The following is a 24,122-nucleotide window of genomic DNA, read 5'->3' as shown; positions in this document are numbered from 1 at the left end:
ATTGCTTTCCTGCATTGGATTTATTGGTTTAAAAGGGCTTTTGGTGCTGCCTAAGAAAGACCTAGAATAAAAATTGTATTTCCACTGCTGATCGATGTGATACTCTAATTTTATATGGGCATCTGAAGCCCTGCAAGATGAGTTGACTTGCCCCAGAAGCTCCCCATTAATAAGTGACAGAGATTTCCTGAGTTTATCTATTACTTCCCACCTGACGCTGTGACCAATCATTCTGTTCACAAGTCACCTTTCTGCATATCACAGTCTTTATTTAAAAATTTCTTTTTTGGTTCTACTGAGACATAATTAACATACAGTACTGTGTAAGTTTAATGTGGGCGGCACAATGCTTGACTTACATAGACTATGAAATGATCACCACAATGAATTGGGTTAACATCCATCACCTCATAATGTGTATCTCAGTCTTAAGCTGCTTTGGCTTCCTAGACCTCACAGATTTATGGCCCTATATTTTTATATGAAGCATTAATGCACTAATGGATCTCAAGGGCAAACCCCTCCCCCATGTTCAGAGTATTAAAATTATCAAAGGCAAATGCTTCCAGATGTAGCAGTTAATTCTAATACATCCTGTGGCTGAGGAATGCACATGTAGTCAGTCAAAGTCACTGGCGAGAAGGAAAAGTGTGCCTCCGATGTGCCCTGGCTTTTTGCACGACAGGTGGATCACAGTGATAAAATTTACAATGAAGCCATTTGACAAATGGCTGCTGGAGGTCTCATATCTCAGAATTTGTTTTGAAAGGACAAACCCCTTAAGAGCCCAGTCCTTGACAGACTAGACCCTTTGGACCTTTATCTCTATCACACCAATCCAAATGAACCTGTTGCTGGTCCCAGAACCCACACACCACCAGCCTTTGTTAATGCTGTTCCTTGTGATATCATCTGAATCTTCAGGGCTCAGGTTCCTCACATCCCACCTCTCCTGAAAGCTTCCTTGGCCTCCCAGACTGGGAGCGGTGTCTTTCTGTTCTAACACCACATGTACCACTCAGGCATTTTTTTTTTTACCACATTCTTATGATAATAATAAACAAACAAACAAACAAATAAATAAATAAAACCCAATTACAACAATTAACATGTATTTTGCACCTACTGTGTCCCAGAGACAATAACTCTTCCAAGTAGGTATTATCCCCATTCTGTACATGAGAAAATGAAGCTCAATGAGAACAGAAAACTTAGTGAAGGTCAAACAGACAATAAAGGACATGATGGGTATTTGAAGCCAGAATTCTGTAGCCTGAGCTCTTACCATGAGGCTTTGTATCATTGTCTCTCTCCTGGGCTAGAAACTACCCGAAGATGTGATCTGCTTTTTATTTGTCTCCTATCACCATGATTTCTAATACAGCCATGAATGGAATGGGGCCTCAATGAGGAAATGTCATTGTAGGAGTCAGGGAGACCACGTTCTGCAAACACAAAATCCCTCAACACTGGAAACCATTGGCTACACACACAGACACCAACAGTCACACTCAGCATTTGGCTCTTTCTGCAGTGTCTGCAGCAGCTTGGCGGTTCTAATATCTGAAGGATTAGTGCTGATCTACACTGATTGCTCACACCTGCAATTCAAACTAACCCCTGTTCCGCTGTGTGCAATCAGCCATGCCCAGGTAAGACCATCAGCTTCCCAAATGACAGGCAAACAGAGACCCACCTGACAGGTCTGACCAGACACCTGTGGGATCTGCAAAGTGGGAAGGAAGGGGGAAGGGGTAGGTGGAATTACAAAATTAAAGCACCAAATGTAAACGGTAGAGGAATGAGTGCTTCGTTTACTTCTCAGAAAGATTAGAAACTTTGCAGATTGAAAACATCAAAGGTCTCCAGCTGATGAATACAGAGCAGTACCTGGCAATGGAATTTTTACAGGCACTAAGATCTGATATTTATGTTTTTATGTATAGGAAGCTTTAGTCAGAGAAGTTAGATAGACCTTAGATTATCCAAAGTGCCAAACATAATGGTGCTGTGATTTCCAGTGCTGCCTCCTACCAGCGGGCTCTACGTGCATTTGCTAACATTGTCCTAATAAGCCTCACAAGGTCCCCTTCTGCAGGTCAGGGGCGTAGGTGGGAAAATGCAGTCCACACAGGGCTGGGACAACTTGCTCAGAGCCTTGTAACCTGGCCAGAGAGACGCAGTTGTTCTTCCTGGTGAAAAGAGTCCAATTTTGTCAATTACGTTTTCCATTCTGGATTTCCCCTTCTAGTTTTCAATATGTAATAACTGGAAGAAAGGTGTATGATGTAGATCTACAGAAGTGCACGTGTGTATGAATATATGCTTGTTTACTTCATAGTCACAGTCACAGAAATAAAAGCCATGTCCCCATTCATCACATTCTTGTCTTTGGTAATCCATATTGCCTTCTCAAGGGAACAGGAGTTCCATCCTGAGTAACTGGAATAGTTCCAATTACAACCACAAATAATGGGATTTGGGTTTATTTCCTTCTTTTTATACGTGTCAGATTTTTGCAATATAAGTTTCACTAAATGTGTTTGCACTATATGACTAACCCTTTTAAGGTGCAAATGAAGAAATATCAGAGAGGCAAAGCTGTAGGTCGAGTTTGAGTTGAAAGGCATTCTTTCCCAAATAGAGTCAAGGACAGAAGATATCCATCACTGGATCTCTGATAATAAGTCATGTGTTTCCTGGCGATGATGACACTTATTAAAACACTGAACCAGGGGAATTTTTTTTAATTCAAAGTTCAGTTTGGTGTTTGTTGAGGTCTACAAGCTTCTAAACATAAAGGTTCTACTTTCTTCTTCAGAAAAGTGACAACTTGGGATCCCTGGGTGGCGCAGCGGTTTGGCGCCTGCCTTTGGCCCGGGCGCGATCCTGGAGACCCGGGATCGAATCCCACGTCGGGCTCCCGGTGCATGGAGCCTGCTTCTCCCTCTGCCTGTGTCTCTGCCTCTCTCTCTCTCTCTGTATGACTATCATAAATAAATTTAAAAAAAAAAAAAACAAGATTTAGCCAATCCAATATCACAAATAATAAAGAAAAGTGACATTACACTTGGTATTCAGTACATAAATAAATAAATAAATAAATAAATAAATAGAAAAAAGAAAAGTGACAACTTGAGGCAGCTGTTCTGGAGATGACTTCCACTACCCCCATAATCATTCCACTGACTTTCATTAAAGGTAAAATAATGCATCAAATAACCGGGATCTTCTCCTGTCCCTTGTTTGTTTTTTTTTCTCGTGAGAGCAGCCCGTATGTCCTATCTCATGATATTTGTTAAGTGTTATCATTACATTACATTAGCCAGATAGTCAAAGTTGGCTCAGGGGGATATATTTGAACTTGAGCAGTTTTAAGTTCCAGTGAGAATGCTTAAAGCTTGGCTCTAGAGAACACACTCCCTCCTGGCCAAGCCCTGAGCCAATCCAGATGATATGTAAAAACTGCTTTGGCTTTGTGCGTTTGTCTCAACCCAAGAAAATAAAATCTAGGGCTCTAATCATGCAGATCACACCAGACAAAATGGTTGCTTGAAACGCCTGAAAACAGAGTCTCCCATGTCTCTGACATACTTGCTTCAATTAGGCAAACGAAGCAAAACCACCAGCCTGACATCTTATGATAGAAGAAGCTGCTGCGAAAACAGGCACTTCACCTGCCTGTACTCTGTTCCTTATTATTTTTTGCCCCTGAGTTGGTTCAAGAGAGAACAACTTAAAATTACCACCGGTTGCTATGTGTATGAAACAAGCCAGACACGGTAACAGGTACCTTAAATATGATTCCATTTAATTTCAAAACTTGGCCTAGAGGCATGGTTAAGAGCATAGGCTCTGGGCCCCAGACTGCCCGGGTTCAAATTCTGCCCCAGTTGTTTCTTAGGTGTTTGACGTTAGGCAAACTCTCCATGTCTCAGTTACTACCTCTGTGATAGTGAACCTACTCTAGGAGAACGAAATGGTATAAACTTGTAACATGCTGGCACATGGCAAGTGCTCCATACAGACTAGATGTTATTTTAAACCTTAGCACCATCTCATAAATGAAGAGATTGAGACTCTGGGTTACTCTGATGCTTTTCAAAGTCTAGGAATTTGCTACAAACGCAAATTCTTGAGTCCCACCTTGGATTTACTAAATCAGAAATGTTGAACAGAGCCCTGGAATCTGTGTAAATACAGCCCTTTCTAGAGGATTCTAACACATGCTAAAGTTTGAGAACAAAAGGATAAATCAACTTGCTCAAAGCTATACACCTTTTATTTAAGTATGAAACTAAGATTTAGTCTGACTGAAAAGCCTATATGCTTTCCACCGCACATGGTACCAATTCAGTCCCAGACCAGAACTGTGTGCTGTGCCTGGATGTTTAGAGCAGTTATTAGTGCCCTTCTTTCTCCATACTTTCAAACATGGCTTCTGCTTTGTCAGTGCAGCAACCTCTGCCTTAGCTCTGCTACAAAAACCTTCTGTTTTCCTTCTCCCAAACCCACAGCTTTCGTAGAATAGTAAAATCCTGAGAGTGCTGAGAACTAAGATAAAATATTGGACTGTGATAAGAAGAACCCATTTTGATAAGTGACATTTTCACCCAGAATTTTTAAATGTGATTTACATTAAAAGTTAGGTGATTACTATATAATTCTTCCTCCCTACTCTCAAATTGAAGAGGGCACAAGATTGCAAATTTACAAATTAGTCTCTGTCTTCCTCTCTCAACATTGCAATGTCGAGGACAGGTGGTAGGTATAGAGATAGAGACTAAGGTACCCCTGAAATCAAAAAGAGCTCCAGGCTTGTGGACAGGTAGGCTCAATCCACATCTGCCATCTGTTACCTGAAGTAAGAGAACTAAGATCAGACAGTGTGACTTCAAGAAGGAGAGGTATTAGTAAATGACAGCATTGGATACGACTTTGTGCTCTTCCTTCTGAGAGAACAATAACATGCACAAAAGTCTGGTTCCTTGAATCATCATTCTGTCTCTTCTCTTTCAATGAAAATGATGCCTCGACTACCACACACTTCATCTTCTGGATTCCACTGCTCTTTGTTGGGTTGACATACAGTGGGAGCTGGCTTCTCTCTTTTCATGCATAACAGTTATAGCAGCCCTCCCTTACTAGATCCTGATGCCAATGTTTGGAGGACTCTGGAGAACTGCCTGGCAATTTACCCTACAAAAGAAGATCCCTTGAACAGAAACAACTAGAATTTTGTATAAAGTTTCAGGGTGAAAAATAAAGGTCACAATAAACCTGCTTTACCTTTTGGTTCAAAATGTCTATCACTATCTCTATTTCTCCATGAGTCATTGTCTTTCCATTTACCTTTCCCTAAATCATAGATCTGATCTTTGAAACCACCAAATGATGTCCTGAGTCTTTCAAAGATAGCAATCCATGGTCAAGTCTGTGGTTCAGATACCAAGCCCCATGACGAAGTCCCCTTCATACAGGGAAAAGCTAATTTCTTCACCTTTTTTCTCTGCCTGACTTCCTTCTGCTGCCTCAGTAGAAAAATCCACCAATTCAGAAAAAGCAAATTCTGCTGGATCAGGTCATGTTTGGGGGCTCAAGTTTAATCCTCTGCCAGAAGAATTGCAACTGACACTCATAAAGAAACCATCCCAATACACAGTATACTCTAGACCAGCCACCACCAGCTTAGACATTCATTCTGGACTTGGGATTAACAGGAATGGAACAGGCCTGAAGGTCAAATCCCACTGCAGGGCACAGCGAGTGCCACTATGCTCCTCTTCAGATACAGCTAATAGACAGTGCTAGTGTCGCTTTTATTTTTTTTTTTAAGATTTTATTTATTCATGAGAGACACAGAAAGAGAGAGACAGAGACAGAGGCAGAGGCAGAGGCAGAGGCAGAGGGAGAAGCAGGCTCCATGCAGGGAGCCCGATGAAGGACTTGATTCCGGAACTGCTGGATCATGCCCTGAGCCAAGGGCAGTTGCTCAACCACTGAGCCACCCAGGTGTCCCGAGTGTCGCTTTTAATTCAATTATCAATGATGCTGAAATTGCTGCAAACATGTGTTTGGCACATAATAAGAAATGTCCTTAGTTTTTTTTTTTTTTAATTTTTATTTATTTATGATAGTCAGAGAGAGAGAGAGAGGCAGAGACATAGGCAGAGGGAGAAGCAGGCTCCATGCACCGGGAGCCCGATGTGGGATTCGATCCCAGGTCTCCAGGATCGCGCCCTGGGCCAAAGGCAGGCACTAAACCGCTGTGCCACCCAGGGATCCCATGTTCTTAGTTTTATATGGTAGGCAGAAGAAGCTGGGCAATATGAATAGGAGTGTGATATGCACACTGTGGAATAAAGTCCAGAGGAGCAAAGTACTTGTCTTCAATGGAGGAGACGTGCTCATCCTCCTGAAGCTAAATGGATGCTCCTAGGAACCAAGCAAACCACGGCCCCCTCAGCTTGCTATGCTACATATCGACATATCAAACCCAAGAGGAAAATCTAGGTAAATCTTTCCTCTGGGGTGAAAAGAAAGAGGTGAGAAGCTAAGGTGTGTGTGATTATCTAGCCAGATGCCAGAAATTCCTGAAAATATCTCCCCTGCTAACCCAGCTGAGAGCTGAAGCCAGAGTGTTTTTTTTAATAGTGTGTGTTATCAGACATAAAAGTGAAATACCTAGAGTTGATTAATTAAGGCCCCTGCCATATAATATTTTGCATTTCAAAATAAGTACAAATAAAATTCAGGCTTTAAAACAACTATGTAGATGTAAGAAATGTCATAATTAACTGCCACTTGGTCACCATAACTTCCTACTGATTTCTTCCCTAAGCCATAACTTTAGAGAGGTAACTATTCCCCTCAAAAAGCTACTGTAGACATATCTTACTCCCAGAGTCCATATATCTTGCCAATTAATGTAGGCAAAGAGTCTTATCCACTTTATCCTCCTCCTCCACTTGCCACACACAGCCTTCTTTTGTTACTAAAGGATTCCTGAATAGAAATGTCTATTCTGTGACCTTACAAAATTCAGATGTGCTGTCTGTTATGTTCTAGTCTCACAGTGACTGTCCTCAGATTTGGGGTGCCCTATTTCCTGTTTAGTTTTTTTACACTATCTACCTTCCTTACAGAGCTGATTAATCTCGGGTGCCTGGAATGAAGGCCATGAGGTCATATAATATTAAGGCACCAAGAAAACTTCAATAAGTGGTTTAATGTATTTGCAGTGCCCAAAATTAGAACAGCTTCCTTTTCCTTTGATTTGACAGACTATTTTTGTGCTACAATTTACAGTTCTTCCCCCTCTAACAACTTGAGTTAATTTCTACTGTGAAAAAACGCAGAAGCAAAGAAGCTAAAGCAAAGCTCTGGATTGAGATAGATCTGGGTAGGTAAAAGTGCAATAGCAAAGAGAGGGAGAGTTTCTTCGTGGCTGTGTCTAGTGACTGAGGCGTCCCTGGATCATGAGCATCCCAGCAATGGCAGTAGGAGAACTGAAGAGATGTGGAGACATGTGCCCCATTGGTGACAGTGGGGAGAGGCTTGGGATGGACGTCCAAGATGGAGGATAAAAGAGGAACCAGAGGCTGTGATGACCGATAAGCTTCCCCTCTTGCCAGAGCTAGTTAAAATGCTATCGTCTTTGTAGCACCTTGAAAATAAGGCACTTTTTGTGGAATGTGTGTTGTATGTCCATGTCTTTCTTTATATGCAACAAAATGGTTTTAGATTATACTATTCAAAATTACAAGCATTATTTTGAAAAAACTTCTTGTTAGACACAAGTTTTATTTTTGCATATGTCTTCTATATAATTCACATGTAAAGATAGATAAGCTCTTTTACACTGTACTATCACCATTACATTTAAGCACTGACCACATAATGAGATGGAAACTGAAAACTCATTGTTAACCTTTTCATTGGAGAAGTGACAGTCAATGGCACATGTATCGTGAGGCTAATGAAGCTTAAGCTCCAGGACCCCTCACCTGCACAGACCCCTTCTAAGGCTCTGGGAGCGGCCCTAGCAATGTGTTCACATGGCCATATGCTTTGGGCAATTTTGAAAAGGAAATTCCAACCTTGATCAGTTAACACTCTGGTCTTTTTCCACTCTGACCTCCTTTTTGTCATGCTTCGCCTTGTTTCACTAGCCTTATAGAGTACATGTATTTTGAGATCCAGTTAAGGGGAAGATAATCTAAGGAAATACTTATTTTTGTTTTAATGGGATATATTTATCTGCTACGCTAGCCATCACGGTATAAAGAGGGGCTTCCTGGTCTATGCCTACCACTACTGTGCTGACTCACCCAGCATCACAAACAAAAGTTTTAAGACCAGATACTGTAATATACATGAATGTGTCCTACAGAACCTGGCACCAGAAGTGTATGTGCAATGGAGAAGGAACACAGTCTCAAATTTATGAAGCTAGAAGGTAGTCTGTAGAAAATTTTCCAATCGTCAAACGTGTAGAATTATGAACAGAGGATTCGCTTTCCTTTGATGTCTCATGGAAATGAACATTCCCTTCCATCAGCAATACACTTGACAAAGTATGGTGGAAAGTGTTTGGGCTCTGAAGGCAGATGTGTTTGGCTTTGAATCTTCCCTTTTTAGTATTTATAAACCTCAGTTTACACTTCTGTAGGAAAGGAATAAAAATATCTTTCAGAAGGGCATCTGGGTGGCTCAGTCAGTTAAGCATCTGCCTTCGGCTCAGATAGTGATCTCAGAGTCCTGGGATTGAGCCCCACATCAGGCTCCCTGCTCATCGGGTAGCTTGCTTCTCCCTCTCCCTCTGCCACTCCCCCTGCTTGTGTGTTCTCTCTCTCTCAAATAATATTTTTTAAAAATATGTATCTTTCCAAGTTATGACGGGAATAGCTAACATTGACCACTTTATTGTCTGCCAAGCATTGGGCTTTACAACGACCCTGTGCAGCAGATACTAGTACTATTTCATTTTTACAGATGAAGCTGAGGAACTTATCCAAGGAGATACAGTAAGTGGTACAGTTGGATATGAACCCCAGCAGTTGGGCTCTGGAGGCAGCCTCTACGTAGCGACTCTTCTGTACAAATAGGAGATAGCATATCTCCATAGAATGTTTCTAGCATTGACCAGAGTCATCATCTAATAAACGGTAGGGATTGTTATAAAACCCACCATAGGCTTCTCTCTCTTCTGATGGCCATTGTCATTGTACTAACCAGCTCAACTTCAGACCTTGCACCATGGTCTCTCTTCCATTCTCCTATGTGATTCCTTTCTCTAAAAATAGATAACTTTATATTTTTAATTATCATTATTATTAGTCAGTCTACATTATTTTTGGAAGTAGGTAACAAATTAGTTTAAAAATACAAAGATGCTATTATACAAACTTAATACATCTATTGTGATTGTTGTTATAATCACTACCATTTTCTAAATGTTCTAAAGTTGTTATAAATTCTTTGCATGTATATATCATTAAAACTATTAGACTTTTTCTAGACCTGCAATGATATTTTATAACAGTTGGCATTTTCTGAATCACTATATAACCTTTAGTCTAATTAAAAATCTTTCTTCCGGGCACCTCGGTGGCTCATTCGGTTGAGCATCCAACTGGAGTCTGCTGGAGATTGTCTCTCTCCCTCTCCCTCTCCCTCTGCCCCTCCCCTTGCTCATGCCCTCTCTCTCATGCCCTCTCTCTCGCTCTAAATAAAATCTTTTTAAAAATAAAAATATTTCTTCTACTGTATTACTTAAATCTTATAATTTGTGAAGATGACATTACATAACATGCAGAGTGTTTATTTCTATTCGGTCACCCATTCATTCAACCAGCACTTATTATTCACTATGTGCCAGATATTATTCTCAAAGTTTTTAAAAATTGTTTGTATATGCAATTGTTACATAGAGGTAATCAAGACTTAAATATAAGTCTACATTTTTTTTCATTTTTTAAAACATTTTTCAGGTCTTCATAATTATCACTTTTGGTGGCTGCATAATGTTCCGCTAAAAAATATCTGTCAGGGGATCCCTGGGTGGCTCAGCGGTTTCGCACCTCCCTTTGGCCCAGGGCGCGATCCTGGAGTCCCGGGATCAAGTCCCATGTCAGGCTCCCGGCATGGAGCCTGCTTCTCCCTCTCCCTGTGTCTCTGCCTCTCTCTCTCTCTCTCTATGTCTATCATAAATAAATTAAAATAAATTTAAAAAAATCTGTCAGGGTTGCCTGAATGGCACAGTAGGTTAAGCAACAGACTCTTGGTTTGGGCTCAGGTTATGATCTAAGGGTGGTGAGCTCGAGCCCGCATAAGTTTCCATGCTCAACAGGGAAGTTTGCTGGAGATTCTTTCTCTCCCTCTCCTTCTGCCCCCGCACCAACTCTCTCCCTGTCACTCTTTCTAAAATAAATAAATCCTTTAAAAATATCTGTCATACTATACCACTTATTAAACTATTCTTGAACATTTAAATAATGCATTAGCACTGGAAATAAAGCTGCAGTGAACATTTTCATATGTAAAACTCTTTACATCCTTTGGATTATTTCTCTATATTAAATTCCTTTAACAAGTCAGGAAACTGAACTTTTTTTTTTTTCTTTTTGGACAGCTATTGCATTCCAAAGGACTTTAAGAATTCACACTTTCATCAAATGTAAGGATATGTCAACTTCACCAAAACTTTGCAAACACTTGAATATTGTTATTTTAAAAGTGTTTATTAGCACATGTTAAACAAGGCCTCCTTCTTCTTTAGCCTTGCATTGGTCTAATAATTTGGGAGGACTTACTTTTTAAAACATGTTTATTACCTCTTAAATTATCTACCGTACGAGTATACCAAGAACATCCATACCAATACTTAACACAGATCAGCACACAGTGAATGTTAAGTACTGAATAGGCCCATGGGCAATTAAGTCTTCATGAGAAGATTATGTAGGGGACCATAATGGGGAGAGCATGAGTTGGAAAGGTTGTCCAAACTTGGGTTCACACCCTTCTTCTTCACTTACCTGTTGTGTATAAGATGGCATGAACAATTTAAAGTGTCAAAGGTTATGGTGAGGATCAAGTAACTCAGAGGTAGATTGTATCCCAAGCACACAGCACAGCAACTAACATGCAGTGGGTGCCCAATATATATGTGACCTTCATTAAGTCCTGAGAACACAGGAAGTCCCCAATAAATGCTAAGTCTTAAGATATTTTCCCTGAGTTCCTGGAACTAACAACCTGTCACAAAAAGACAGAAGAATAAAATCATAAATTTTTTTATATAGATATTTGCACATAGAAGACTTTCGATGCAGAATTAGAACATGCTAGGAGAGTGTCTCAGCCTCAATAGAAGTGAGACAAGAATAATCAACATGACTTAGTTTATCAGAAAAGTGGAAGTGTCCAGAACAGACAAATCCATAAAGACAGATGTAAAATATGATTGCATAATCCCCAGGGACTGGGGAAGGTTGTTGGGGGGAGATAAAAATTACTAACAGGTATAGAGTTTCTTTTGGGGTGATGGAATTATAATTAGGTAGTGGCTGTATAACTTTGTAAATATACTTGATACCGCTAAACTGCGTTTTTTAAAAGGGTGAATTTTATATGTGAATCACATCTAAATAAACAAATGAAAAGCATGTTCTTTTCTGTGGTTTATAATTTAGAATCCATGCCAATTAAGCAAATTCTAAGGCAAGATTAAATAAGGAATTTATTCAAAGGCTCTAATATTTTCCTTTTGCATGTGACCAAGCCCCAAATTCAGAAATTAGGAGATTGGTTGAATAAACTTTGGTACCAGCTATCCCTATCATCAACAAGAAAATGTAAATGTATCTTGTTTTTCTTTCCCACCTTAGCTATTAGCTATTAAATTAGTTTCCCTAATTTAAAGAGTATAAAGATCACTGTTTTCAATTAGCCTGGGTCTGATTTTTTTTTTTTTAAGATTTTATTTATTTATGAGAGACATAGAAGGAGAAAGAGGCAGAGACACAGGCAGAGGAAGAAGCAGGTTCCATGCAGGGAGCCTGATGTGGGACTGGATCCCGGGTCTCCAGGATCATGCCCTGGGCCGGAGACAGGTGCCAAACTGCTGAGCCACCCAGGGACCCCCCCCCTTTTTTTTTTCCTTAAGCCTGGGTCTGTTTAAATGCTTAACAGTGTCTCAGGAACTGTTGAGATCATATCATAGTAGAGAGCAACAGATCACAACACTTCAATAGAACTCATATGAAAGCTGATAATTCTTTGGGTAAAGACAGTAGACAAGTCTTTATACGGTCCCTTAACTAACCAATCCAAAAGCAAAAGAAGGCAATTGGAAGGTTAAAACACCTTCAGTTTAACTGTCCCTTTCTACTTTATAATTGTTTTTTTCTGATGCTGACCTTTGAAATATCTTAGGTTGTCTTTCTCTTGTCCTTCAAAATGTCTGAACAAATAATTTATTACTGCATAATTTAGTTATTTCAGTATGAAATGGGCAGAGAATGGTATTGTGATACTGTGATTTTTTAGTAAGACATATTTGGGGGGTTTTTTTGTTTGTTTTTTTCTAAACTTTTATTTATTTATTCATGAGAGACACACACACAGAGAGGCAGAGACACAAGCAGGCTCCACGTAGGGAGCCCGACATGGGATTCGATCCCAGGTCTCCAGGATCATGCCCTAGGCTGAAGGCGGCACTAAAGCGCTGAGCCAACCAGGCTGCCCAAGACATACATATTTGGTCTTTGTCCTCCTTCCTGGCACAGAGCTAAAACCTGTGGAATTTCATAAGGGACGAGAGTGACAAAGGTATTTTTCGTAATATTAACGAGGTGGCTTTTGAATTGCACTGTGGATAGGAGCTGGTTGCCAGTGGAACCAACAATGTGATTAGAGGATTGGAACTTTAGTTCCCACCCACCTGACCTCCAGGGTGAGGAGAGGATCTGGCAATTCAATTATAATTGTTCAATCACCAATTCAATGACTTACTCATGCCTATGTAATGAGGCCTCCATAAAAACCCCAAAGGGCTGAGTTCGGATAGCTTCCAGGTTGGTGAACACAACCTGGCACCTGGCAGTTTGGGGTGAGTGACTTGCTCTGAAAGGGCATGGAAGCTCTGAGCCCATTTTTCCATACCTTGTCCTATATGTATGTCTTTTCCATCAGGCTCTTCCTGAGTTACAGCTTTTCATGATAAAGTAGTAACCTAGTAAGTAAAATGTTTCTGAATTCTGTGAGCCTCTCCAGCAAGTTAATCAAACCGAGCAGGGGGTCATGGGAATGTCTGAGTTATAGCCAGTTAGGCAGAAGCAAAAATAGCAACCTGAACTTGCAGACAGCTATCCAAATAGAGGACAGTCTTATAGGACTATCTCTGAATAGATAGCACTAGAAACCTGTTGAGTTGAATTGCAGGACATCCAGCTGGTGTTGGAGCATTGCTTGGTGTGTGTGGGAAAACCCACGCATTGAGGGTACAGAACCCTTAGTGTCATATATCCAAAACAACTACACATAGTCTAATCTTACATTTCGTTGGTATTAACCTGTGTCAAATATAATTTTTCGGCTAAAGATTCAAAACAGATTCTGTTTAATGACATCTATTCCAAATTTGTAATAGATTATGTGAGCGATCACATGCAGAACATAATTGTGCGACTATACACACAGTAACATGTATTATACTCTGTGTCAAACATCAAATTGCAATGTGTTAAGCATCAATCTATCCTACAATTGTATGGTAATAAGTGAAAAATGTGATATGGCTCCTTGTTGTGTGGCTTCTTTTGCTGCACATTCTCCAGCTGTTACTTGCTTGATGGCACTCAGAATACCTGGCTAGAGACTCTCTAAGTTATCAATCAAACATGGAAGAATCAAAATCTGGCTCAGATTTCCTGCTTGAGCCAATAGGAAGTAAAAATTAGTCCTCTGCTGTTTTGTCCTATTTAAGGATTTTTTTAAAAATCATATATGTGGGAAGCAATCCAAAGCCTTCTGCTACAACAATTGATAAAACCTACACGATAATTAATGACTTAAAATGTCAAACAGGCACCCTGGATTTTTCCCGCTTAACAAACCCAGAGTAGTTTAATTTTAAAGTGCATGATTCAGAGAGGACTAAATGCAACAAATATATTTGTACTCAACTGAATCTGAGAGCTGGTGTAGGGTCCAAAGTGGTAGAGAAAAAAATATCCACATTGCTGTGTTTCCACTTTATTGTAGGCCATAGGAGATTATAGTGAATGTTCCTTTTACTGGAAGTTTCTTTCAACTCTTGCTACTTAACAAAAGGAAGCTTACCCTTAGGGAGCCAAGATTTGGCAAAGGTTTGTAGGCTCACATCAAGACCCCCTCCCCTTGTTTCATTCTCATTTTTGTGTCTTTGAACATTTGCAAGCTCTACTCCCTGTCCAAACATGGTAAGAATGATATGGCTTTAAGAAGATCAGAATATACTTGGGGCGCCTGGGTGGCTCAGTTTGTTAAGTTTCTGACTCTGAACTCTTGATTTCAGCTCAGGTCATGATCTCAGGGTCATAAGATAGAGCCTGCTTCAGGGTCTCTCTTGGCCCCTCCCCCGCTCAAAGAAAAAAAAAAAAGATCAGAATACTCTAGAAGCCAGGGGAATGGCTTCTAGAAAGGCATAGATGAGGTTCTCAGAGGGAAGATACTCCAACTCTGAGCTATTCTAGAGCAGTCATTTCTCCTAGGAAAATCTAGCATTCCAGTGGATAAACATTAACTCCATTTTTCGCCATCTGCTCTTTCTTTTCCATCTCTGCCACATCTTGAAAGCGGTGGCTGGAAAAAAACTCAGAAAAAAGGGGAGTCTTCAGAGTAAGGAAACCCTTCCCGCTTTCCCCTTGATGTGGCTGAGTTAGTATAGGTAAGAGAAAAAGAAAACAACAAAACTGTCCTATGCAATTCAAGAGCCCAGGATTTAAAATCTGGCTCAGTTCATTCATCCCGGAATAAATCGCTAACCACCCCCCCCCCCCGGGGCCTCAGTTTCCTATCTATTAAACGGGCATAAAATATCTACCCATTGCCAGTTTATTGCGAGGAAAGTACCTGACACATAAGTGCTTAATAAATGCTATTGGCCTTCCTGTGTGTGTGCTAGGAGGGGGTGGAGATCTTGGCTTGGAGGGAAGGGGAGGATTGCCTCTAGCCTCTCCACACTTAAAAGCTCCAAATGAATGTTCCAGGTGACCCCAAAGGCAGTTACAGTTCATTAGACACATTTTTTAAAGGGGTTCACAAGAGCTCAATTAAAAATGTCAAATGATACCAGCTTGTTCAAGGTTCTCTCCAAAATACTTTGAGGGGTTCCTTTCAATCAGGACATAATAAAAATACTAAAGGATTTTTTATGATGGACCAAATTCACACTGTAGAACAGACTACACAATTTTGAAATAAACTTACATGTAACTGTGTATATAATTATGCATAATTCATATTTTTATTATAATATAGCCTTTACTAATACAAAGATGGTGAAAATAAAATGAGATGATGAAAAACTACATAACCAGTAGATGAAAATAGAACAAAATGTAAATCAAAGTATTTACAAAATGTAAATCAGCATTCCCAGCCATTTTAGCACCTTCGATTTAGAGAATTATAAAATTTCAAGTTTGAGGCCCACCACACACCTGAAGCATTTTATCATTTTAGATGTATAAGAAGACTACAGTCACTTGGTTTCTGATTACCCAGGTGACTTTTTAAAATTATTTTACCCAATTTTTTGTATATATATATCCACACATAAAGAGAAATTGATATAAATATCAATTCATATCATATCATACACATGCTTTTACAGATCCTTTTTTCTCTTACATTTCATAACCCAGGTTAACAACTTCATATATTCTCCTATATATTCCCCCAGGGTTTTTTTCCCCTAGGTTTAAATCAGCTTTTACACACACACACACACACACACACACATACACACTTTTATTTTTCTCTTCATCTTTTTTTTTTTTTTACAGAAGTGGGATCCAAAGATGCCCTGGTCTATACAGCTTCAGCCTAATCTTGATTCACTTCCATCTAAAACTAACACTTTTATATTTGACAAATGACCAGAAAGATAAACCAATACACTTTAGAATTACTTTCAAAAGCAAAGTTGAAAAAAATGGATTCATCAGCCTTTAGTTAAGCTTGGTGATTTGCACACAGCACTTCGTTGGGAAATCTTGAATTTCTACTATTCAAACTATTTCTAGTTTTTACTTTCTTTTTTTCTTTCCTTCTTGGCACCTGCTGTTCAAAGTACTGCTCTGCCTACAAGGGTGAGTTTCCAGAAGCTTCTGGGTAAAAATGATAGCCAAGAAGTATGTGCGTTGTAGGGGAAATGGCACATACACGCTGAAAGTCAAAGGGAAGAGTGGAGACAGTGTAATCAGGCACCATGACTAGAGGTTGGAGCCAAGCAATGGGCCAGAGATTCCACCTCCCACTAGCACAGCAATGGCACTCAGTAATGTCTGTGTTGCGGGGATCTTAGTGCCACGCTTGACTTTAGTGTCCCAGGAAAAGTCCCGATAAAGTCATAAGCCCTCGAGACTCCCCCTCCACATCCTGCGGCTGCTTCTCCCTGCCTCCTCCCCTCTCTCAGGTTCCCGGTGCCTGGAAGGTATCATCCTCCTGCCCCATTAGAACTGCCTCAAAGGAAACATCAGGCGGATGGAACTAGAGGCTATTATTATGCTGAGTGAAAGAAGTCAATCGGAGAAAGACAATTATCATATGATCTCACTCATATGTGAAATTTAAGAAACAAAGCAGAGGAGCACAGGGGAAGGGAGGGAAAAATAAAACAAGATGAAATGAGAGAGGGAGACAAACCATAAGAGACTCTTAATCACAGGAAACAAGAAACAAACTGAGGGTTGCTGGAGGCGAGGCAGGTGGGGGGATGGGGTAACTGAGTGATGTGATGAGCACTGGGTGTTAGAGAAGACTGAGGAATCACTGACCTCTCCCTCTGAAACCAACAATACAGTGTATGTTAATTAACTGAATTTAAATAAATTTTTTTTAAAAAGAAAAAATTGGAGGGACACATTCACATTAAGATCCAACATAGGGCAGCCCGGGTGGCTCAGCGGTTTAGCGCCACCTTCAGCCCAGGGCCTGATCCTGGAGACCCGGGATCAAGTCCCACGGTGGGCTCCCTGCATGGAGCCTGCTTCTCCCTCTGCCTGTGTCTCTGCCTCTCTCTCTCTCTCTCTCATGAATAAATAAATAAAATCTTAAAAAAAAAATCCTATCATACATGAATAATAATGAGAACTTCACCATACCTATGAGTGTTGTTTGCATTTTTATAAAAACACTAAAGCATCATTTAAAATAAAAAAATCCAAGAGAGTAGTTGTCAAGAATAGAAACATAGGAAGAAGGCCTGCTTCTTTCCAACACTCCTGAATGCACACATAAGCCTGCATAGAAGATGGCCTAAGAACCCATTCCAGAGTACGGCGCTGGAGTTAAGAGTCTGCGGGTGTGGTTCAGCCGTGCACCAGACATAGAAACTGAACAAGTCACTTCACTGTCTGGTCCCAGTTTCCTCATTTTTAAAGTGAAGGTCTTGAGCTAGATCACTTTGAGGTCACTTCCAGCTCCAACATGCCAGGGTTCTAGGATTACAATGGCCCTTCTGAGTGGACCACATTATCATCTGGACGTAAGAAAGTTCTCAGGTCTCCCAACATATCAGAAAGGATTGCTTGGCAAATCCAGAATGGAATGACTCCTCTCTGCCTTAGTCATCTCCCACCTCTTAACCCCCTCCCATCCCTAAGTAGAGAAAATGGCTTAAGGAAAATTTTAACTCCAGCTCCATACATATGTGGATAAATAATTTGATATCTCATAAGACTGTTCCATTTGTTCTGTTTTCTATCTATACAACTAAGTTGAACACTAATGACAGGGTGATTCTTTTAAATATGAAAAACTGACCATGTCAACTCCTGCTCAGTGATCTGTAAGTCTCTCATCACTTACTGTAGCAAACACTGCTGGTTGCCCACTCAGCAGCCATTTGTCCCGTTTCCCTACTTTCTATCAGAAGCCCAATTTTGTTCCAGTATCCCCTGCCTGGCCACGTACTTCAGAAGAAGTAGGTCTGTCCCCTCCAAGGGCCGAGTCCAGCTTCATCTGAGCCAGTCATGGTGGTTGCATTCCCCTTGCCAGTGAATGGTTTAGGGCTGGGCATGTGTTGGCCACTGAGGCATGAGGATGACTTTGACAGGGGGCCGTGAGGGGGATGCTTCTTAAGAAAAGTGGTCCTTTCTGGTTAAAAAGACACACATCAAGTCAGAAGACAAACAAACCTCTCTTCCTCTTTGGTCATCCTGTGATGAGAAGAGCCAGTCTGAGGATAAACCATGCCAAGAATGGCAGAGCAGAAAAGTGGAAAGAGCCTAGGTCCTTAATGACAGAGTTGAGCCACTGAATTCAGCCATCTTGGAATCTCTCTGCCTTTGAGCACATTATATATGTTAATAAATTTTCTTTAGTGTTTAAGCCAGTAGTGTTGGAGGTTTCAGTTCTTGCCGATGAACACATGCTAATACATCTACAGTGTAAAAGCTGTATATGTTTTTTGGCATACAAGGCCTTTCATGTTCTAATCGCCTCATCTCCTTCACGGTACACAAGGCTCTAGCCACCCTAGCCTTTGTCTAGAATACTCCTCCTCCAAATTGTCTACCCCGGTAAATACCACTACTCATCCTTCAAGTTGCACCAAAAGTATATCACCGTTTTTAAAACTCTGCCTAACCTCCTCAGGCAGACTCTGCTGTCCTAATTTCCAACAGCATCTCATACGTGCCTCCATTATGTTGCTACCACTTGCATGCCCGTCAACCACACTAGACTGTGAACTTCTTGAGGGCAGGGGCCTCAAGAGCCTGTTTCTCTTGTATTACCAGCCCCTGAACATGTTTCTGATTCATGGGCCCCACAATCAACATCTGCTGAATGAATGTAACACCCCACTTTCTCATTTTAGGAAAACTGTTTGCTCTTAATTTGGAAAGTTTAATTCTTTTTTACCTCAGTGCGGACCTTGCCCAATGGCCCAGGACTCAAATTCAGAGTCTGAGTAATTGAAATGTCTGAGACAACATAACCACCAGTTCCTGAGACCTTCATGAACTTTGAGAGGTGGCTTTAGAGTTAGTTATGTCTCACAGCCTGACAGCCAATCAGGTTCGTTCATGAAAAGAAACGAAAAACGGAGGGAAATGTGCCTGCTCCTTTGGGGAAGTGTGCGAACCCTATCCTATAGCTGAGCTCCAAGATGAAGAACTGCTAAACAGGTAACAGGGCCGCCCTAGCAATCCATCCATCTTGAAAACACCAATGCAGGCTAATTTTTTAGTGACCAAAACTCTTATAAAAGGAAATGTGGAATAAGGAGATTTCAGACCACAAGTCCAAAATCAAAATCCATTCAGCTTAAGCTTTCCTGGAGGTCGGGCACTGCTTTGCCGAGGTCAGAGACCATCCTCCATACCAGATTATACTCCGCCATCTTTTTCTGTCCCCTCTATGCACACCACACACAGACAGACAGACATCTGGAAATTCCAGCCAACTTCTTTCTGTAAATGTATGCAGCTTGTGCTGGTAGCTCTGCTGAGTCCACATCTGCCCAGATGTGAAACAAAAAACACACCCTGCAACGCACAAGCTTAAGCTGCTGAAAACTGGAACCTACAGTTTCAGCAATTCCCTATTCTAGCCCAAAGCACTCTCTTGGAAATGTAGATCACGTTGAGTGTGACAGGGGGTGAACAATTACACTAGGGGTGGGATGACTCATTTAAATAGCGTAATTCAGATATCTTATTCATGGTGCAATATAATCGAACTCCTGAGGGGCTGTTATTCATCGCAGGAAAAGGAAAGGGGGCAAAAAAGCAACAAAGGAGAAAAATGCAGAGAAATTACCTGACCTGCTAGGTACCAGAGGCCAAAGGGGGTCAGGGTGAGCAGGACGCTGGCCTGCCTTAACAATGAGCAGCCCCCCACTAACCTTCACAGGGCAAAGAAGGAAATTTCCCTCTCCTGTTCCTGGAGGTGGGGTTCCCCACTGACCACGTACCCTGTCTACCTGAAAAACACTAATGCTAGTCCAAAACCATTCCATGATCAAAATGTGCCGAGTACCTACTATGTGCTAGCATCGGGGATGCAAAGAGAAGACAAAATTCCTCCCGGGAAGTAGCTCTCACAATACTAAGGAAGGCAGACGAAACAGTGTGACAAGTGCTAGAACAGAGAGGTAGACAAGACACTTGCAAGGAGACAGTTGAATTCCGACAGTTGGGTGCTGATGCAGGCCTCACAGGACACATGTCTAAAATGCCTTGAAAGATGAGTAGAGTTTCCTAGAGGAGTAGGAAGTGTCTCCTGGGCCTATACGAGGCTCAGCAATAAGGTGATATGTCAAATGATAGGGAGCTGAGCGTACTCTTGGAGGGGGAGGTGTTGGATACCTAGGAGGCCAGGGCGGGTGAGGGGGGCCGGGACGGGGGTGGGGGGTATTGAGGAGGGCCACTTTTACATCTAGGCCCAGCCTCCAGCTGTCTCTCCAGCCTTATTTGCTCCCATTAGTTGCTCCTGACTCACACTCTGGGCACATCCCTAAACTCTACTGCCAGGCCTTTCTGGGCTTTCCTCCCTGCACACATACCCTGCCCTTTGCCTTGAGTTCCTCTCACCCTGTTCCCTCCAGTGTCCCTTCTCTGCCTGGACATTTCATGTCTTTGTGAAGCCTCCCTACAACGCTGGGCTGACCCAGGTGCTTGCCCCTCTGCCTCCCCCAGTTGACCACTTGCGAGGACAGACTATGTTTCTACTCCAAAAAGGCACAGATGTAGTCCCTGCCTTCAGCGAGCTTGGGAACCTAAAGCCCTGAAACGCAGAGCAAGACTCACAAGCCATAAATGCAGCCCCGAGTACCCAGATGATCACTGGAAGCTGAGCTGTCTCACAAAGAGTGCAGGGACCGAAGGCCACATCCCTAAACCAGCTCCACTCTGTCCAAGGCCCTCCCTCAACCCTTCCAACTCCAGCATCTCTCACTGCATTGTCTGAATCCATGACCCCAATCTTGTTTCATCCTTTTAATCTAACATTTCGAAGATTGCTCTATTCTTTTCCTGCCCCACAATCAGTTATCCGGAGACCACACGACAGCAAAGGAAAAGCACAAGCTTTGACTTCAGGCAGACCTAGACTTGTATCCCACCTGCAGCAGCCTGACAACTTGCTATGAATTTAAGGAGATGACAGCATTTAACTTCTCCAGGATGCAGTAAGCACTCAACAAGCCATAACTCTTGTGGCTGTCGATTAGCCTTGGGGTCATCCATTGTTGCACTCTTCTCCATGTCTACTGTCCTGTGTTCCACCAATGTTCTCCCTTCCCTTTCCTTCTCCACCCTGTCCCTTATCCTTCAGCAAGAGTGACAAATCCTATACAGCTATAAGACCTCACAAGCTTCATAGAGGAGATGGCATGATGATGGGTCTAAAAATCAAGTAGCCATTGCATCTGTGGATCTGACAAGAGGGCAGATCAGCAAGTGGGAAATGGTGAAAAAGGCAGAGACAGGAGAGCATGTATCTAGAGTTCTTATAAGGGACCATAGGGTTTCTATTTGGTGGGGTCCATGCCAGAAATGCTTAGAGGCCAAGATAGACAGAATCTGAGACCACTATGTGCAATTTTGGGGAAATAACAAGCATAGATTTGTGGGGTGGGGGAGGGAGGAGCAGTATGTAGGGTGACTGTATACAGGATGCATTGGGAAGGGAGGAGACCCAAGACACAGGTCCCTCCTCAGGGATGACTCTCTTGTCATACAAAAGTCACAAATTAAGAAGCCCTGAGCTCCAAGATCTGCAACCAATGAAGTGAGTGACCTTGGGACTTCAGTTGGCTCATCTGCAAAATGAGAAGATGGACTTTCATGTGGAGTTATCCAAGTTCAAATACCAGGCCACTTATCAGAACAAGACCTTAGGTAAGATACTGAATTTTTTGATGTCTTCATTTCCCTCATATGTAAAATGATGGCAAGAGCAAAATACTTCCTTTACAGTGCTGCTGCAAAGACACAGCACAGACAACCACACTGGCACATGATAGGAATTTTAAAAGGAAAAGAAAGAAGAAAATGGTGGCTGTCAAAAGTGGCTCCTCAGCTTTAAAAAAAAAGAAATAAAGAAATGGAAGGAAGGAAGGAAGGAAGGAAGGAAGGAAGGAAGGAAGGAAGGAAGGAAGGAAGGAAGGAAGGAAAAAAGAAAGAAAGAAGAAAGAAAGAAAGAAAGAAAGAAAGAAAGAAAGAAAGAAAGAAAGAAAAAAAAGATTCACAATGCTTCCTATTACAATTCTTTCCTACTCAGAAAAAAGTCTGGAACCCAATCTGGGCTAATCTGGGGTACAATATGAAAACTTCCTTCTGATCCATTTTTCAAAAAAAAAGATTTGAGTATATAATGATCCTTTCCAGATACACGTTGTCTTCAGAAAATGAAAATGTATCATTAGGAAGATAGAAAAGCAATTGTACAAGCCCTGAAAACAATAAAACTCAGCTAAGCATTTGATTTCTAACTCAGGCTTAGCCCACATTTCGAAGAGGAAGGGCTATCAAACAGATATGCAGGCACACCACTTGTGTCTTCGTGCGACTCATGGAGACTCTGGAAAGCAAACAGACCACAAGACTATAACCAAGTGCTTACCAAAGTCAACCAAACCTTAGATGTCCCCAAATTTGTATGTGGCAGATCAGTTTCAACCCTTCCAGAATATGGTGACCAAAAACATATGACCTATTTCAAGACTCGGGCCATCAAGGTCCTGTTTCAGTTCCTAAAAGAAATCCCAGGAGTTTCTAATCCTACACCCTTCCACACACCTCACACTTACCCACCACCAGGAAAACATTTATCATACTGCAATTGGGTTTCTGGAGGTCCGTCGTCCCCAGAGACTGAACATAAGGACATGTCTCCTTTGTGTTTCTCTCCCCAGTGCCTCCTGTATGACAGTCACCACACCTACTACATATTCAACCTCTGAGATCCAGGGCAGTCTGACACCACAGGGTATATTCTTGTAATTATACCTACCGCATCCCAAAGGACCAAAGAAAAAAATACCTGGAATACATGGGTTAATGAACAACCACATCCCATCCCATTCTTTCCACCCCAAATACCCTTTTCTTTCATTTTTGAGACTCAAGTCTTCTCTGGAAGGCGTTTTCTTATTGATCCTTACTCACTTCTGACTATGTCTTGCCCCTGTGCCTCTCTTAGCAATCAGTACCCAGTGTGTGATAGAGGAATTGTCACCTCTTTCCCTCTACAGCAGTATGCTGCCCTGAGGAGGCTCTCGCTGGGCTCTGCCCCTTGGCTCTCCTACTGCATCTACTCAGAAAGCTCTCCACTTCCTAAGCCTCCCTCTTCCTGCCCTCCTTTCCTTCAGAAGAACCATCTCTGAGGTGGACAGAGCAGGGCTCAGGTCAGAAATTCTCACCTGACTATTCATCACAATCATCTACAGAAGGTAAAAAATAATATATGGGAGCTCTGTGTTCCTCCCCATTCAACAGACAGCAGCATCTTCTTGTGCAGTGCCAGCTGTATCCCTAAGACATGATGGTGAAGGTCAGAATGAATGGATATGGCCATATTGGGCATCTGGCCACCAGGGCTGCTTTTAATTTTAACTCTGGCAAAGTGGATATTGTCACTACCAGTGATCCCTTTTCATTGACCTCAAATACATGGTCTACATGTTCCAGTATGATTCCACCCATGACAAAATCAATGGCACTGTCAAGGCTGAGAATGGGACACCTGTCATCAATAGAAAGTCCATCTCCATCTTCTAAGAGAAAGTTCCCACCAACATCACGGGGAGATGCTAGTGCTGAGTATGTTGTGGAGTCTACTGGTGTCTTCACCACCATGGAGACGTTGGCACTTGTTTGAAGGGTAGATCTAAGAGGGTCATCATC

At 41.7% G+C, this 24,122-nt stretch overlaps 1 long non-coding RNA gene across 8 annotated transcripts in view; it reads right to left on the bottom strand.

Moving 5' to 3' along the window:
* LOC140622060 (uncharacterized) overlaps positions 1-24,122 on the bottom strand; it is a 106,123-nt gene that overhangs the window by 29,707 nt on the left and 52,294 nt on the right. The window contains exon 6 of one of the 8 annotated variants that reach the window (XR_012021768.1): positions 1,790-2,987. The exons of 6 other annotated variants lie outside the window; for them this stretch is intronic. This is a non-coding gene — a long non-coding RNA (uncharacterized lncRNA). Of the gene's footprint in view, positions 1-1,789; positions 2,988-15,977; positions 22,798-24,122 lie in introns of those variants that run through there. One more of the 8 variants, XR_012021772.1, reaches the window with a different exon arrangement.

The sequence above is a fragment of the Canis lupus genome, chromosome 31 (genome assembly GCF_048164855.1).
Source record: "Canis lupus baileyi chromosome 31, mCanLup2.hap1, whole genome shotgun sequence".
Lineage (NCBI taxonomy): Eukaryota > Metazoa > Chordata > Mammalia > Carnivora > Canidae > Canis > Canis lupus.
This window is presented reverse-complemented; position numbering and strand designations above follow the sequence as displayed.